Source organism: Moschus berezovskii, chromosome 22, assembly GCF_049115385.1.
Source record: "Moschus berezovskii isolate FMDL1 chromosome 22, NW_MosBer_1.0, whole genome shotgun sequence".
Taxonomy (NCBI): Eukaryota; Metazoa; Chordata; class Mammalia; order Artiodactyla; family Moschidae; genus Moschus; species Moschus berezovskii.
Genome location: NC_142481.1, coordinates 34,889,805 through 34,907,080, shown reverse-complemented (window position 1 = coordinate 34,907,080; position 17,276 = coordinate 34,889,805).

The window sequence follows — 17,276 nt, the reverse complement described above, 5'->3', positions numbered from 1 at the left end:
TTGCAAAAAAAGAGCAGTGAGCTCATCTGAGATGGGAGGAAATATTTTGATGGACACCAGCTTTCTCAACTTAATTACAAATATATAACTAATTTTACCCTTCAGCCATACATAAGTTCATTGCTATTTCTAACACTTTCCCAAACTTAAACTGAAAGTATTTTTGACACACATCCCTTCCCCAAATCATGCATTAATATTTGCTCCATTAAAAATAAGGAGTTCAGTTCAGTTCAGTTCAGTTCAGTCGCTCAGTCGTGTCCGACTCTCCGCGACCCCATGAATCACAGCACGCCAGGCCTCCCTGTCCATCACCAACTCCCGGAGTACACTCAAACTCATGTCCACAGAGTCGGTGATGCCATCCAGCCATCTCATTCTCCGTCGTCCCCTTCTCCTCCCGCCCCCAACCTTTCCCAGCATCAGAGTCTTTTCCAGTGAGTCAACTCGTCGCATGAGGTGGCCAAAGTATTAAGAAGGCTTTTTCAACTAGTTGTTTTAATGTTCTGTAGACTATTATCAAAGCTACCAATTCTGAATGCCTACTGTAGCCTAGGAACTATCATAGGTATTTCTTTCTTATACCTTATTTCAAGCCATTTTTTTTTCAAACCTTAAAGATATATACAACTGTATCATATTGAAAGCTGAAGAAATAGAAATCCATGTTGTTAAAGAATTTACCTGGATTGCTTTAGGCCACCTAATTTATATATAGTCTTCTTGGGAGCTGCAGGGAAAAACAGACAGATTTGACCTATAAAAAGGCCAACCACCAAATCTGTCGAATCCATTCTTTTAAGAAACAACTGTTTCTAGAATTATAACAATTAAGCATTCAACTTCATTTTGTGATTAAATTTGGGAACTGATTGTGATAAAGAAACTTATGGAAAAATGAGAACATGGAACAGAGAAAATCATGGCATATATGGAGTTTTAGAATCATGATGTTTCTTACTGCATCTGAAAGTGAAAGTGTTAGTCACTCAGTCGTACCCAACTCTTTGCAACCCCATGGACTCTACCCCACTGGACCAGGCTTCTGTGTCCATGGAATTTTCCAGGCAAGAATACTGGAGTGGGTTGCCATTCCCTTCTCCAGAGGATCTTCTCGACCCAGGGATTGAACCAAGTCTCCTGCATTGCTGGCAGATTCTTTACCATCTGAACCACCAGGGAAGCCCCTAAATGCATCTAACTGCATCCAGTGAACATCTATCTAGTGAACATCTAGAAACCATTTGGAAGCTGCATAATACACAAGATTGGGTCAGTGTGATTTTGGTATATCAACTTCTCAAAGAGTTCCTAAATTGTGTTTTGAAAATGTGCATGTGTGTAGGCTAAGTCACTTCAGTCGTGTTCGACTCTGTATGACCTTATGGACTGCAGCCCACCAGGCTCCCCTAGCCTTGGGATTCTCCAGGCAAGAATACTGGAGTGGATTGCCATTAAATAAGGTCATAGTTGTTCTACAAAAACAACAAACAATAGTAATATTAAAATAAAAAGGTGTTGTGGGCTCTAATAGTTTTGAGAAATGCTGTCTAATCCTTCTGACTCTCCTTTGTTGACTTACATATTACTTGTCTAATGACTTGAATGTCTTGCAGTGAAGAAGTCTATTTTAGGAGCTATCTTCTCCACTCCATGCTCAATGATTTAAAAAATATTTTTGAATAGGAAACACATTTCTTCCCGTAAGACAAGTAAACATCTAATAATGTATTCTAAAGCAAAGATCTCTAGCCTCTGGGATCTAATGCCTGATGGTCTGAGGTGGAGCTTATGTAATAATGACACAAATAAAGTGCACAATAAATGTAATGTGCTTGAATCATCCCAAACCACCACCCCCCCCGCCAATATGCCTGAGTCTGTGGAAAAATTGTCTTCCATGACGCTAGTCCCTGGTGCCAAAAAGATTGGGAACCCTTAAGCTAAAGTATAAATATTCAGTAGAACACCATGGTGTGGAAATTGTGTAAGGCCTAATTCATCACCCTTGCAAAGAGGCCCCTCACAATTTGGCCTGCTTTATGTAAATACTTGGGAAACCTCAGTGACTGAGGGGTAAAGAATCTGCATGCCATGCATGAGATACAGATTTGATCCCTGGCTTGGAAAGATCTCTTAGAGAAGGAAATAGAAACCCACCCCAATATTCTTGCCTGGGAAATCCCTTGGACTGAGGAGCCTGGTGGGCTACAATCCATGAGTTTGCAAAAGAGTCAAACATGACTTATTGAGTAAACAAAAACATGTAAATAGATACTTACTGCACTTCAATATACTGTGTTTTCTTATAAAATAACTTATAAAGTAATTTTTATTGTGATCAATACAGCTAGTTTGTTTACTTAAGCCCAATTATAACTTCTCAGGTAAGAAAATAAAGTCTCTTGGAGACCATAGAACATGATGATTGGGCATTGAGATATAAATTCAGTTTCCTTTTGAAACATATATTGATCTCCTTGTGTTACCAAAAACATTTATTTCCTACAGAAAGAACTGCTAGCACAGTACAGAACCCATAAACACTACCATTAAGGGACAATGATTATTTCCAAATCATTTTTAAAATTGGGATTTTTTTAAAATTAATTTTTGTTAGAGTATAGCTGATTTACAATGTTGTATTAATTTATGTTATACAGCAAAGTGAATCGGTTATACGTATAGCCACTCTTTTTTAGATTCTTTTCAATGTAGGTCTTTATAGAGTAACATGTTTACACACTCACTAAGTTGTGTCCAACTCTTTGCGACATGAAGGACTGTACCCCTCCAGGCTCCTCTGTTCATGGGATTTCCCAGGCAAGAACACTAAAGTAGGTTGCCAGTTCCCTCTCCAGGGAAATCTTCCTGACTCGGGGATCTAACCCACATCTCCTACATTGGCAAGTAGATTCTTTACCACCGAGCCACCAGGGAAGCCCATTTAAAAACGTAGAAACATGTTATTAATCATAATTTTATCTTTTAAGATATCTTGCAAATTGTTTTATACTTACTTATTCTTGATACATAGTTGTTGAATAATTCCTCCAGGTGTTTTACTTAATGGGGCTTTATGGTATATTCTTGTTACTGCATAATGTTTAGTCTGTATGTCATAAATCAAATACAACCAATTCAAGGTAGCACCATTCCCATGGATTGTGTGTGGTCTTTGGGGCTCTACATACAGTAATCATTTGTAAGGCTGAGATAAAAATATGGGCTGCAAATTTTTATGTTCCTATCATGATATTTACTTTGGTGTGAGATCCTTGTTTGACATTAGAAAAGTCACATTCCGTTTCTGGTCTTCAGTTTAACCAATAATATTAATGTGAAATAAATTATAGAATAGGCTTTCTCCTCCAATGTGTGACTCATAATTTGCTTACTTTAAAGTTTATTGTAAAGAAAGGACAAGTTTTTGAGAAATGGCATTTCCCTATTCAAGTGTTAGCACTATGAGATTAAATTTAACTGGATAATGCATAATGTTTCAACATCTTGCATATAATTCCAAATAAATTTTCACTTATTGTATCTAAAGTTATATATTTTGTTATTTAAAATGACTAAATCTTATGGAAAATATCATTCACCATTGTTGCCACTATATTTTTGAGCAATTTGAACTAAAATAAATTAAATCCTTTGTGCATTGCTGCTGCTAAGTTGCTTTAGTCGTGTCCCACTCTGTGCGACCCCATAGACGGCAGCTCACCAGACTCCCCCGTCCCTGGGATTCTCCAGGCAAGAACACTGGAGTGGGTTGCCATTTCCTTCTCTAATGCATTAAAGTGAAAAGTGAGAGTGAAGTTGCTCAGTCGGGTCCGACTCTTAGCGACCCCATGGACTGCAGCCTACCAGACTCCTTCATCCATGGGATTTTCCAGGCAAGAGTAATGGAGTGGGGTGCTATCGCCTTCTCCACCTTTGTGAATTACTAGCCTCAATGGCAACCCACTCCAGTACTCTTGCTTGGAAAATCCCATGGACGGAGGAGCCTGGTGGGCTGCAGTCCATGGGGTTGTGAAGAGTCGGACACGACTGAGCGACTTCATTTTCACTTTTCACTTTAACTTTTCACTTTCATGCATTGGAGAAGGAAATGGCAACCCACTCCAGTGTTCTTGCTTGGAGAATCCCAGGGACGCTGCCGTCTGTGGGGTCGCACAGAGTCGGACACGACTGAAGCGATTTAGCAGCAGCAGCCTCCAAAAAAATTTTTATTTCACCAGGTCTGTGCTGTTCTTTTAATGATGGAATAGGGCAGCATGCTTCTGGAACTCTTAAGTGCACCATTTTCAAAGTTTTCACAGTGGGTTGCAACATCAGATATCTATTTCTAGAACTTCTCTACTTCAGCTGTCTTCCCACACACTTTGGATGGTGGAGATTATTAAAAATGTAAGCAATGGAAAAATATTTATGTTTAAAATCATCACAATATTTTAAGAATCTCTCTCTCTAAAAAAGCTGCCTTTAAAAATTAAAATACATAACAAGTTTTCAGGTTGGGGTGGAGTCTTAGGTTACCTAATCCTTAGTAAGCATGGATGTTTTTTCATAAGTTTTTGACCCACGTTTTCTTGAATATATTCAGCATCTGAAATCTCTGAAAGCTGCTTTCTCTTTGCTGGACAGCTCTACTAAAACACGTTTTCTTGGCTTGAGTAGAAAATTCTCCATTTAGAACCATTCACGTTGATTTTAGTTCTCCAAAATTTCTCAAAGCACACTGTAGATTTACACTTTCCATAGGAAAAATTTGTTTCTGAAAAACTAAACATTTATTTGATTGAAGGATAACCCACATGACTCCTATTTACATAAAGAACCGTCCTTGCTCTGTCACACCTGCTTCCTTCCATTCTGTTTGTTGAGGCCTAAACACTTCTGTTTTACCATTCTCATTTTCTGAACTAATTTCAGATGCATCCTCATCCTTTAAGAATTTGCTGAAATGTTGCACTTCTCTGACATTTTCCTTAACTGACTCATGAAAATTTACTTCATTATCATACTTTCCCCAGATAACAGAAAACTATCCTGTTTGGGTTTGATTTCTTCAGTGGGCTTTGTGACAAAATGGATGCCCATTGTCTAAGTGAATAGAATTTAAAATTTCCAAACATCACTAAAGAAATTACAGTTAATATCTGACAGGTGTACTTTTGAGTTTAAAACATATCATGCTCCCACTTTCATTGTCCTCAAATTGCAATGTGTCGTTTAGCCTTAGCAGGTGACAGCACCAAAAACAGCAAACTATTTCAGCAATGTTTAAATCTAGATACAAAAACTTTCTGTGACTTCAGACTGTAGGAAGATTTGTTTCAAAAAATTATGAGATGGAACTAGTGCAGTCGGTATCACTGAGTCATACATTTGAAAATATTACAACTTTGCTTTATGTAATGGCCAGTGCTCTGTGCTAATTGGCTTATATTAAACCTTGTATTTAAAGCGGTATTGCAGCACCTTACACTTAATAAAGGCACATACAGGTATACATACATGTTCTTTAAAAAATTTTTTTAAAATAGGGAAAACGCAAAGGTAAAATCTACCTTCTGTGCATCATTTTTGTCTTCATTTTGGAGGAAATAGCAAATGGACTGTTTATTACTTGGCAGCTTTTTATTATGGTAACATGATCTGCCTTGCCTTCCAAATCACACAGCATTCAAAGGGAGCAGAGAGCCCCCTTTTACGGGTCAGTTTGTCTTCCTCAAGCTTGCCTTCCCAGTCCTCAGCATCATGTCTTGCATTCTAGTATTTGTGACTTCAGATAAAAAGATGAATAAATAAGTGAACCCTTATCAGTATATGCATTCAGGAAGCAACCTGAATATTCATCAACAGAGGAATGTATAAAGAAGATGTGGTATATTATATACAATAGGATGTTATTCAGTCATAAATAAAAAAATAATATAGATGATCTTGAGTTTTTAATTCTTGGTTGAATATCATTGTTATAAGCACTTTTCAAAGTGCATTTGTTTTCCCTTCAAGACACTTCGTCATTATTTGTGTAATCATTTGAAGTCTTTTGTGTAATAATTTTGAAGTGTTTATTTTCTAATTCCATTAGAATAAAGTCTGTTTTTCTACCCTGACCATTGCAAACCATTTACTTACATGGCATGTAGTTAATAAGACAAATAACTTAGAACCAAGCATTAATGAAGAAATGGAAAAAAAACAGACAAACATCTCATAGCTACTTGGGTGGCTGCATATGAGATGTACAAAAAAACCTCTGTGTGGTTTAAAAACGTCTATGTTTTATAGCTTTCAGTTCCACCTAGAGAAACTCTACCCCTATAAGCATGCTTAATGTAAAAAAAAAAAAGATTTAAATGTATTAGTAGTGAAAAATGTCATTACTTAGTAATTTAAGAAAGATTTGAGATTGGTGTTTAATTCAGATTTTGAAAGTCAGATTTTATGAATAAGTTTAATAATTATCTCAGCTTTCATGTATTTGCCACCTTAGCTCATTTTCACAGGTGTCATGAAAACCATAGCTTTTATCATTCTGAAGTAGTCATAGATTCTCTCTGAAAAAATTGAGGTCTACTTTTCTGCAAATACAGTGTTCCTATGTCACCTTTTCGAGTTGACTCACTGGAAAAGACTCTGATGCTGGGAAAGGTTGGGGGCAGGAGGAGAAGGGGACGACGGAGAATGAGATGGCTGGATGGCATCACCGACTCTGTGGACATGAGTTTGAGTGTACTCCGGGAGTTGGTGATGGACAGGGAGGCCTGGCGTGCTGTGATTCATGGGGTCGCGGAGAGTCGGACACGACTGAGCGACTGAACTGAACTGATGTCACCTTTATCCTGTATCCCCTAATGTCATAATTAAACAAATTTTTAGTAAATGCCCTCTTAAAAATCAGTCATTTCAAAGCACTAAACTTGTAATTGGCTTGATAGGGAGCTGCATGGAGTATAATTCTTTGTGAAGTTTATCATCAGGTCTCAAAATTCTAGATTTAATCAACTGTGGGGTTCACCGAGAAAAGCCATCACTTTAGAAGCAGGGACAAAGAAGCCCTTTAAGTACTGGGTTGTTTGCTGTTAAAACACTGCAAAAATGGAGTATTGAGACAAGACTATTCACCAGATTTTTTGCATACAAAACTACTCATGCTCAGGGAGGAAAAAAAAAAGCCCTATCAACTCTGGCTGCCTTACATGCTTTTTAAAACATAAGTACTAACCAAACCCTGGGATTTTAAAGTTAATACTTGAGATGAGGAAAGGACTGACTCACTGCTAAACACACACACACACACACACACACGGTTTAGAGCTACATGGTCTAATATAGCCACTAATCACAGGTGGCTACTGATCATTTCAAACTTGGCTAGTCCCAGTTGAGACGTTTATATGTGTAAAATACATAAAATCAACACACAGAAATCCCTTGCATTCCTATACACTAATAATGAGAAAATAGAAAGAGAAATTAAGGAAACTATTCCATTCACTGTTGCAATGAAAAGAATTAAATACTTAGGAATATATCTACCTAAGGAAACAAAAGACTTGTACATCAGTTCAGTTCAGTTCAGTCGCTCCGTCGTGTCCGACTCTCCGTGACCCCATGAATCACAGCACGCCAGGCCTCCCTGTCCATCACCAACTCCCGGAGTACACTCAAACTCATGTCCACAGAGTCGGTGATGCCATCCAGCCATCTCATTCTCCGTCATCCCCTTCTCTTCCCGCCCCCAACTTTTCCCAGCATCAGAGTCTTTTCCAGTGAGTCAACTCGTCGCATGAGGTGGCCAAAGTATTGCAGTTTCAGCTTTAGCATCAGTCCCTCCAATGAACATCCAGGATTGATCTCCTTTAGAATGGACTGGTTGGATCTCCTTGCAGTATAAGGGACTCTCAAGAGTCTTCTCCAACACCACAGTTCAAAAGCATCGATTCTTCGGCGATCAGCTGTCTTCACAGTCCAACTCTCACATCCATACATGACCACGGGAAAAACCATAGCCTTGACTAGACGGACCTTGATTGGTAAAGTAATGTCTCTGCTTTTTAATATACTATCAAGGTTGGTCATAACTTTCCTTCCAAGGAGCAAGCGTCTTTTAATTTCATGGCTGCAATCAGCGTCTGCAGTGATTTTGGAGCCCAAAAATATAAAGTCTGACACTGTTTCCACTGTTTTTCCATCTATTACTATAAAACACTAGTGAAAGTAATCAAAGAGGACACTAATAGATGGAGAAATATACCGTGTTCGTGGATTGGAAGAATAAATATTGTAAAAATGAGTATACTACCCTAAGTAATCTATACATTCAATGCAATCCCTATCAAGTCACCAACGATATTTTTCACAGAACTAGAACAAATAATCTCACAGTTTATATGGAAATACAAAAAACCTCGAATAGCCAAAGCAATCTTGAGGAAGAAGAATGGAACTGGGGGAATTAACCTGCTGGACTTCAGGCTCTACTACAAAGCCACAGTCATCAAGACAGTATGGTACTGCCATAAAGACAGAAATATAGATCAATGGAACAAAATAGAAAGCCCAGAGATAAATCCACGCACCTATGGACACCTCATCTTTGACAAAGGAGGCAAGAATATAAAATGGAGAAAAGACAGTCTCTTTAATAAGTGGTGCTGGGAAAACTGTTCAGCCACTTGTAAAAGAATGAAACTAGAACACTTCCTAACACCATATACCAAAACAAACTCAAAATGGATTAGAGAGCTAAATGTAAGACCAGATTCTATAAAACTAGAGGAGAACATAGGCAAAACACTCTCCGACATAAATCACAGCAGGATCCTCCAAGACCCACCTCCCAGAATATTGGAAATAAAAGCAAAAATAAACAAATGGGACCTAATTAAAATCAAAAGCTTCTGCTCAGCAAAGGAAACTCTAAGCAAGGTGAAAAGACAGCCTTCAGAATGGGAGAAAATAATAGCAAATGAAGCAACTGATAAAGGATTAATCTCCAAAATATACAAGCAGCTCCTGCAGCTCAATTCCAGAAAAATAAATGACCCAATCAAAAAATGGGCCAAAGAACTAAACAGACATTTCTCCAAAGAAGACATACAGATGGCTAACAAACACATGAAAAAATGTTCAACATCCCTCATAATCAGAGAAATGTAAATCAAAACCACAATGAGATACCATTACACACCAGTCAGAATGGCTGCTATCCAAAAGTCTACATGCAATAAATTCTGGAGAGGGTGTGGATAAAAGGGAACCCTCTTACACTGTTGGTGGGAATGCAAACTAGTACAGCCACTATGGAGAACAGTGTGGAGATTCCTCAAAAAACTGGAAATAGAACTGCCATATGATCCAGCAATCGCACTCCTGGGCATACACACCGAGGAAACCAGAATTGAAAGAGACACGTGTACTCCAATGTTCATTGCAACACTGTTTATAATAGCCAGGACATGGAAGCAACCTAGATGTCCATCTGCAGATGAATGGATAAGAAAGCTTTGGTACATATACACAATGGAGTATTACTCAGCCATTAAAAACAATGCATTTGAATCAGTTCTAATGAGGTGGATGAAACTGGAGCCTATTATACAGAGTGAAGTAAGCCAGAAAGAAAAACACCAATACAGCATACTAACGCATATATATGGAATATAGAAAGGTGCAAATGATAACCCTGTATACGAGACAGCAAAAGAGACACAGATGTATAGAACAGTCTTTGGGACTCTGTGGGAGAGGGTGAGGGTGGGATGATTTGGGAGAATGGCACTGAAACATCTATGTTGTCATATGTGAAATGAATCGCCAGTTCAGGGTCGTTGCATGTTACAGGATTCTCGGGGCTGGTGTGCCGGGATGACCCAGAGGGAGGATAAAGGGAGGAGGGAGGTGGGAGCGGGGTTCAGGAAGGGGAACTCATGTACACCCGGGGCGGATTCATGTCAATGTATGGCAAAACCAACCGATATAATATTGTAAAATAATTAGCCTTCAATAAAAAAAAAAAAAAACAAAGACAGTCCAGAAGAAGGGATATACAAAAACTTGTTAACATTTTCTGTTGATTACACATAGAAATGGTATTAAGTTAAATATATTATTAAAATGGATTTTAGTCTTCTCTGTTCGCTCTAGGAACCTCTAGAAAATATAAAATTGCATATGTAGCTCACATTGCATTTCTTGGGTAGTGCAGCATAAAGCTAATAGTGTAGCAGAAGAAAAAACAAAAAGAAAAACATTGACTTGAAGTTGGAAATCTTTTCAGGACACAATGAAGCCTAATGGTTAATAACACAAGTTTTGGCATCTGTTTGAGTTCAAATTCTATCTCTGTTACTTGTTAACTGGTTTTGAACAAGACACTTAGCGTTACTAAACTTGGCTTCCTCCTCTACAAAAATGTGGCTACTAACAAAAGCTAGGTGAGTGATCACTTGAGATAATGCATATAAAACTGATACCACAACTTTTGTCGTATACTATAATTAGCTCTCTGACTTAACAGTTGTTTATAGAGCACCTACTAACTGAAGGGCTGTACATAAGATTAACACAAATATCTAACCATGTTATCCAACTTTAGGGAGAGTGAATTCATTTACATCATTAGCTGTGTTGGATTAAATCTCAGCTTGTTCATTTTGTTGTTATTGTTGTTAGGCATTTCTTCATTTTTAAAACAGGGATAATTACTTCTACGTTAGAGGATTTTGAAGACTAAATGAGATTAATACTATACAATGTAGGAGTATTAATAAATAATACCCTAGCTACCTCATGCTTTTAATTTTTTTTCATGTTTTGAAATACAGTTGATGTAGAATATTAGCTGTTACAGTGTTAATATAGTGATTCACTATTTTAAATGTTATACTCCATTTCTAGTTATTGTAAAGTACTGACTGTATTCCCTGTGTTGTGCAATATATTCTTCCAGCTTATTTTATACAGTAGTTTGTGTCTCCTAATCTATCCCTGTATTGCCCCTCCCCACTGGTAACCACTGGTTTGTTCTCCAAGTCTGTTTCTTTTTGTTATATTTACTAGTTTAATTTTTTAGGTGTCACATAAAAGTGACATCATGCTGTGTTTGTCTTTGTCTGATCTATTTCACTAAGCATAATGTCCTCCAGGTCCATCTATGCTGTTGCAAATGGTAAAATTTTATTCATTTTTAAGGCTGAGTAATATCCCATCATGTGTATGTGTGTGTGTATGTGTGTATAAATATTATCACATTTTCTCTCTCCAGTCATTTAGGTTGTTTGTATATCTTGGCAATTGTAAATAATGCTACTATGAGCATTGGGTTGCATATATCTCTTTGAACTAGTATTTTTTTGCTTTTGCAGATATATACCCAGGAATGGATTGTGGGATCATACAGTAGTTCTATATTTAGTTTTGTGAGAAACCTCCATATTATTTTCTACAGTGGCTGCACCAATTTACATTCCCACCAACATTGTATGAGGGTTCCTTTTCTTCCACAGCCTTGCAAACATTTGTTATTTGTGTTCTTTTTCATGATTCTAACAGGTATCAGGTAATATTAAAATTTTGCCTCTCTGTATTCTGATTGAGCTTCCCTCAGACCTCTTTCATTTTGGCTTTTGTTTGTCCACTGATTTCCTGGCTATTAATCTTTAGATTTTGCTTCCAAAAGACAATACGGAGACCTTTAGGACTCTTTTTAAAACTGGAGACAACTGGCATGGAAAGAATAGGTGTATTTGATCCATATTGATTCCTTCAGTCTGAAATTTAGTGAGAACTTCCTGAGTCAAGTTATTATTTAAATGGCACTTTCAGTGATTCTGTCAAGGACCTTTTCCCAGTAGATCACTGATTATTATTATTATTCTTTTATTTTTTATCTTTTAGCAATATTAGCTCAACTGAGTCAAAACAGTTTTATAATTTATGAAATATTTTAAAACACATTTCAGTTTTAAGCTACACAGACATTGCTCGAAACAGCTAATCACTATGAAAGTAGAAGTCCTACTTTATTGAGCTGTGAAATCCAGACTCCATTTGTCTTAAGTAACCCATATAGCCGTCAGTCATATGACAGTTTATTATTTTCTTCTCTATTATACTGTTTAAGGGGAAGATGCCTGGTTGCGGAAAACACCAATTGAGAGTGAGAAATGAGTATAAGGAAAGGGGTTGGTTTCAAAAAGCTTGAAAGTAGATAAGGTGAGTGTTCTGTTTCCGAAAGTATGGGATTATGCAAGAAATTTTCTATTTTGTAATATTATTTTAAATAAAAGATGTGAAAAGTAAAGGAAGGTATTACTATTGACAAGTTTATGTGCAATGACTTTTTGTGAGAATTGGTTTTTCTCAGCAGTCTCTTTCTTTATCTCTCTTCTGTGAGAATTCTACCGAATCAAAGCCCATGTTAAATGCAACATATGAAGGTGAATACATTTTATCACATGATGTTCATTCTTCTCTATACAGTTGCCTGGTTAACACTGAGAGCCAGTTCACAGTGGGCAGTGGATCTCTGCTACGTCTTTTGGCACCAGAATTCATGTTGGGCTATCTGAAACCTGGAGAAGCCAAGGGAAAGTAAGAGAGAAATAAGAAAAGTTGTTTCTTTTTCTCTTAGAAAAAGAGGCAAGCTTTAATGATAGAGGAAAGAGCACATGATGTATTTGAGTTAAGCAGGCTGATTTTAGGGCAATTAGTTCTTATCTCCGCTCTCTAGAGTTCTACCACCCTTCAATGTGTGTGTTTGGGGAAAGGCAATAACTACTCCCATCCCCTCAGCTGCAAGAAACTAAAACCAGATCCAATTAGTATATGCTTAAAAATATGCCCGCTTCAAATAACACCTTCAAAATGCAAACTGTACAGTGAAAATTCATAGGAGAGACCATTTTCATACAAATAAAAATTATTGTTAAAAAAAAAATCAGTGTGTCTTTTTATGTTTCCCCCTAAATTGACTCACAACATACTCATTGGTTTTTGTCTTCAGGGATATTAGACTCCAAATAATTGAACAGTCAAAAATGGGCAGAACACCGAAGTAGACATTTCTCCAAAGAAGACATACAGATGGCCAAGAGGCACATGAAAAGATGTTCAACATTGCTGCTGCTGCTGCATCACTTTAGTCGTGTCCGACTCTGTGCGACCCCATAGACGGTAGCCCACCAGGCTCCCCCGTCCCTGGGATTCTCCAGGCAAGAACACTGGAGTGGGCTGCCATTTCCTTCTCCAAGTTATTGCAAATCAAAATTACAATGAGGTATCACCTCACACCAGTCAAAATGGCCATCATCAAAAATTCCACAAACTATAAATGTTGGAGAGGATGTGGAGAAAAGAGAACCCTGCTACACTGTAGGAGATAATGTAAATTAGTACGGCCACTGTGGAGAAAAGTGTGGAGGTTTTTACAAACTGAAAATAGAGTTACTCTATGATCCAAAGACCTCACTTCTGAGTATATATCCAGATAAAAACTTGGTTTGAAAATTTACATGTGCCCAATGTTCACAGAAACACTGTTTACAATAGCCAAGGCATGGAAGCAACCTAAATGTCTACTGCCAGATGGATGGATAGAGAAGACATGTTGCATATGTACATTAGTCACTCAGTTGTATCCAACTCTTTGCAAACCCATGGACTATAGATCACTAGGTTCCTCTATCCATGGGATTCTCCAGGCAAGTATACTGGAGTGGGTTGATGCTCCCTTCTTCACGGGATCTTCCTGATCCAGAGATCGAACCTGGGTCTCCTGCATTACACACAGATTCTTTACCATCTGAGCCACCAGGGAAGCCCCCAATGGAATAGTACTCAGCCTTTAAAAAAAAATTAAATAATGCTATTTGCAGCAATATAGAGAGCCTCTTGATGCAGGTGAAATTGGAGAGTGAAAAAGCTGGCTTAAAACCCAACATTCAGAAAACTAAGATCATGGCATCCGGTCCCATCAGTTCATAGCAAATAGATGGGGAAACAATGGAAACAGTGACAGACATTATTTTCTTGGGCTCCAATATCACTGCAGATGGTGACTGTAGCCATGAAATTAAAAGATGCTTGCTCCTTGGAAGAAAAACTATGGCCAACCTAGACAGCATATTAAAAGACAGAGACGTTACTTTGCAGCAAAAGTTCGTATAGTCAAAGCTGTGGTTTTTCCGGTATTCATATATGGATGTGAGAGTTGGACCATAAAGAAAGCTGAGTGCCCAAGGATTGATGCTTTTGAACTGTGGTGTTGGAGAAGACTCCTGAGAGTCCCTTGGACTGCAAGGAGATCAAGCCAGTAAATCCTAAAGGAAATCAATCCTGAATATTTATTGAAAGGGCTGATACTGAAGCTCCAATACTTTGGCCACTTGATGCAAAGAGCTGACTTATTAGAAAAGACCCTGATGCTGGGAAAGATTGAGGGCAGGCGGAGAAATGCAGAGGATGAGATGGTTGGATGGCATCACTGACTCAATGGACACAAATTTGAGCAAGCTCAGGGAGATGGACAGGGAAGCCGGCCATGCTGCAGTTCATGGGGTCGCGAAGTGTCAGACACAGCTGAGCAACGGAACAACAACAGTAGGAAGACGGACTTGGAGATTACCATCTAAGTGAAGCAGGGCAGAGAAAGACAAATATCACATGATGTCATTTATATGTGAAATCTTTTAAAAAGTGCTACAAATGAGCTTATTTACAGCAGAAACAGACTCGGACTTACACAACAAACTTATGTTTATACCAGGAGGGAAGGATACAGAGGGGAAGGGATAGATTAGGAGACTGGGATTGACGAGTGCATACTGCTGCTGCTGCTGATGCTAAGTCGCTTCAGTCGTGTCCGACTCTGTGTGACCCCATAGACGGCAGCCCACCAGGCGCCCCCGTCCCTGGGATTCTCCAGGCAAGAACAATGGAGTGGGTTGCCATTTCCTTCTCCAATGCATGAAAGAGAAAAGTGAAAGTGAAGTTGCTCAGTCATGTCTGACTCTTAGCGACCTCATGGACTGCTGCCTACCAGGCTCCTCCACCCATGGGATTTTCCAGGCAAGAGTACTGGTGTGGGGTGCCATTGCCTTCTCCGATGTACATACTGCTATTTTTAAAATACATAACCAAGAAGGACCTAGTGTATAGCACAGGGAACTCTTCTCAGTACTCTGAGCAATAACCTAAATGGGAAAACAATTCGACAAAGAATAGATATATATATATGTATTATTGAATCTCTTTTCTGTACACCTGAAACTAACACAACATTCATAATCAACTACTCCAATATAAGGAGAAGGCAATGGCACCCCACTCCAGTACTCTTGCCTGGAGAATCCCAGGGACGGAGGAGCCTGGTGGGCTGCCGTCGATGGGGTCGCACAGAGTCGGACACGACTGATGTGACTTAACAGCAGCAACGGCAGCACTCCAATATAAAATAAAAATTAAAAAAAAAATTGAACAGATTTTCTGAGCAAGCCCAGCAGATTCTCTCTTGTCTTATACTATATTTATCTGGTAAATAGTTTAATCAGTAGTCATGTAAGTAGTTACAATAATATGACAAATACTCAGATTTGGGGCATTTCTTTGTGTGAAACATTATTAACGACAAATAATATTGCAATTCTCTTTTCATTAAGGGTTATAGGATGTATATAAGAAGAAAACTACAGGGGAGTGAGGCTGATTTTTTTTTTCTATGAAACTTTTAATCTTCTTTGAAAGTGTCTAGCAAGCCACCATACAGTATCCTTTTTTCTCCCATCAATATACTAACAGAGATCTTTACAAGTGTTAGAAGCAATATCTGACAGTTCGAACAGGTCAGTGAACATATTTATTCTTCCCAAATAAATGATAGTAAAGATCTTGTCAACTAAAAAAGAGAAGGTGCACATGAGCTGTGAGTAGGGTCACCTGAAAGGTGAAATGTACAAATGACTCCAAATAGATCAAAAGTTCTTGCTTGCTCCAGAAAGGCACTCACCTCAGTATGCTTGGCGTGGAATGAAGCGTCATTTGAACATAATTGATGGAGCCAAGTGAGAGAGAATTTCACAAAAAGATCTGGATAAATAACAGGCTCAGCTCCAAAGTGAGGTGAAGAATGGAAGGCAGTTTGTTAGGAAGTTTAGGGCATTTGGGTTTAATTAGTGAGATAAATTGTGACCAAATCACCTAACCTCTTAACCTTTAAAAAGAAAGACCAAGCTTGAAAATTTTATATACCCTGACCTTGAAGAATTAAATACATTTAAAAAAAAATCTCTTTAGGTTATAGTTCTCACAGAGTAGTGAATAACATTCTGTGATTGGGACAGCTTTTAACACAGGAGTGGTGTTATCATAGCTATGCTATCATTGTGCCGAACGATATATTTTGAAGTGTTATTCATAGAAAGAATTAAAAGATAACTTAAAAATAATAAATCCAGTATCTTACCAAAGGATCCAAGCTTCTTTCTTTGCCTCATTGAAAGGGGAAAAATGAAAGGATATAAGATGAAACAGGCAATTTTAAAGTTTCAAAAATTGTTGGGCTAAAATTATTAGGAAAATTAATTGTGTGTTAAAATACTAAATTATCTATGACCTTATTTTGAGGTATTTTGGCTACTGTATCTCTCAAGTCCATGTGTAGGACCATAATATTCACACCTATTATAGACGAGGGAGGGATGAGAGACAAGGACATGAGAAGGAGGGGAGGTAGAAAGGAAAGAAAGATGTTAGTTCTTCCGGTAAAAATGGTAGAAAATTCATTATCTGACAACAGATTAAACAATATAGACCCTTTCGCATTTGACTCCGTCTACATTAAGGTTAAACTTAGGGACATAGAGGAATAGATAAAAATATTGTAAGTATCATGGTGGGTGGTTGACTCAGACGAGTCTGTATTTCACTGATGTTGCAAATATATAACCTTTTTCAACTAGTTCTACTATAAGAAAGCATATATCGTTTGGTGGCATGAGGGAAAGAAGGTTTACCAGACATACAAAACATAAACGCAGTGGTTTAGTATATAGTAAGCTTTTAAGTCATTGTTACAAACTTTTAAACCATTGCTACAACAAAGTATGTACTTTATTTCAGTAATTTTCATGGTATAGTTCCCACAAAACAGATGTGTGCTAAGCCTCTTCAGTTGTGTCCAACTCTTTGCGACCCTATGGACTGTAGCCCGCAAGGCTGTTCTGTCCATGGGGATTCTCCAAGCAAGAATACTGGATTGG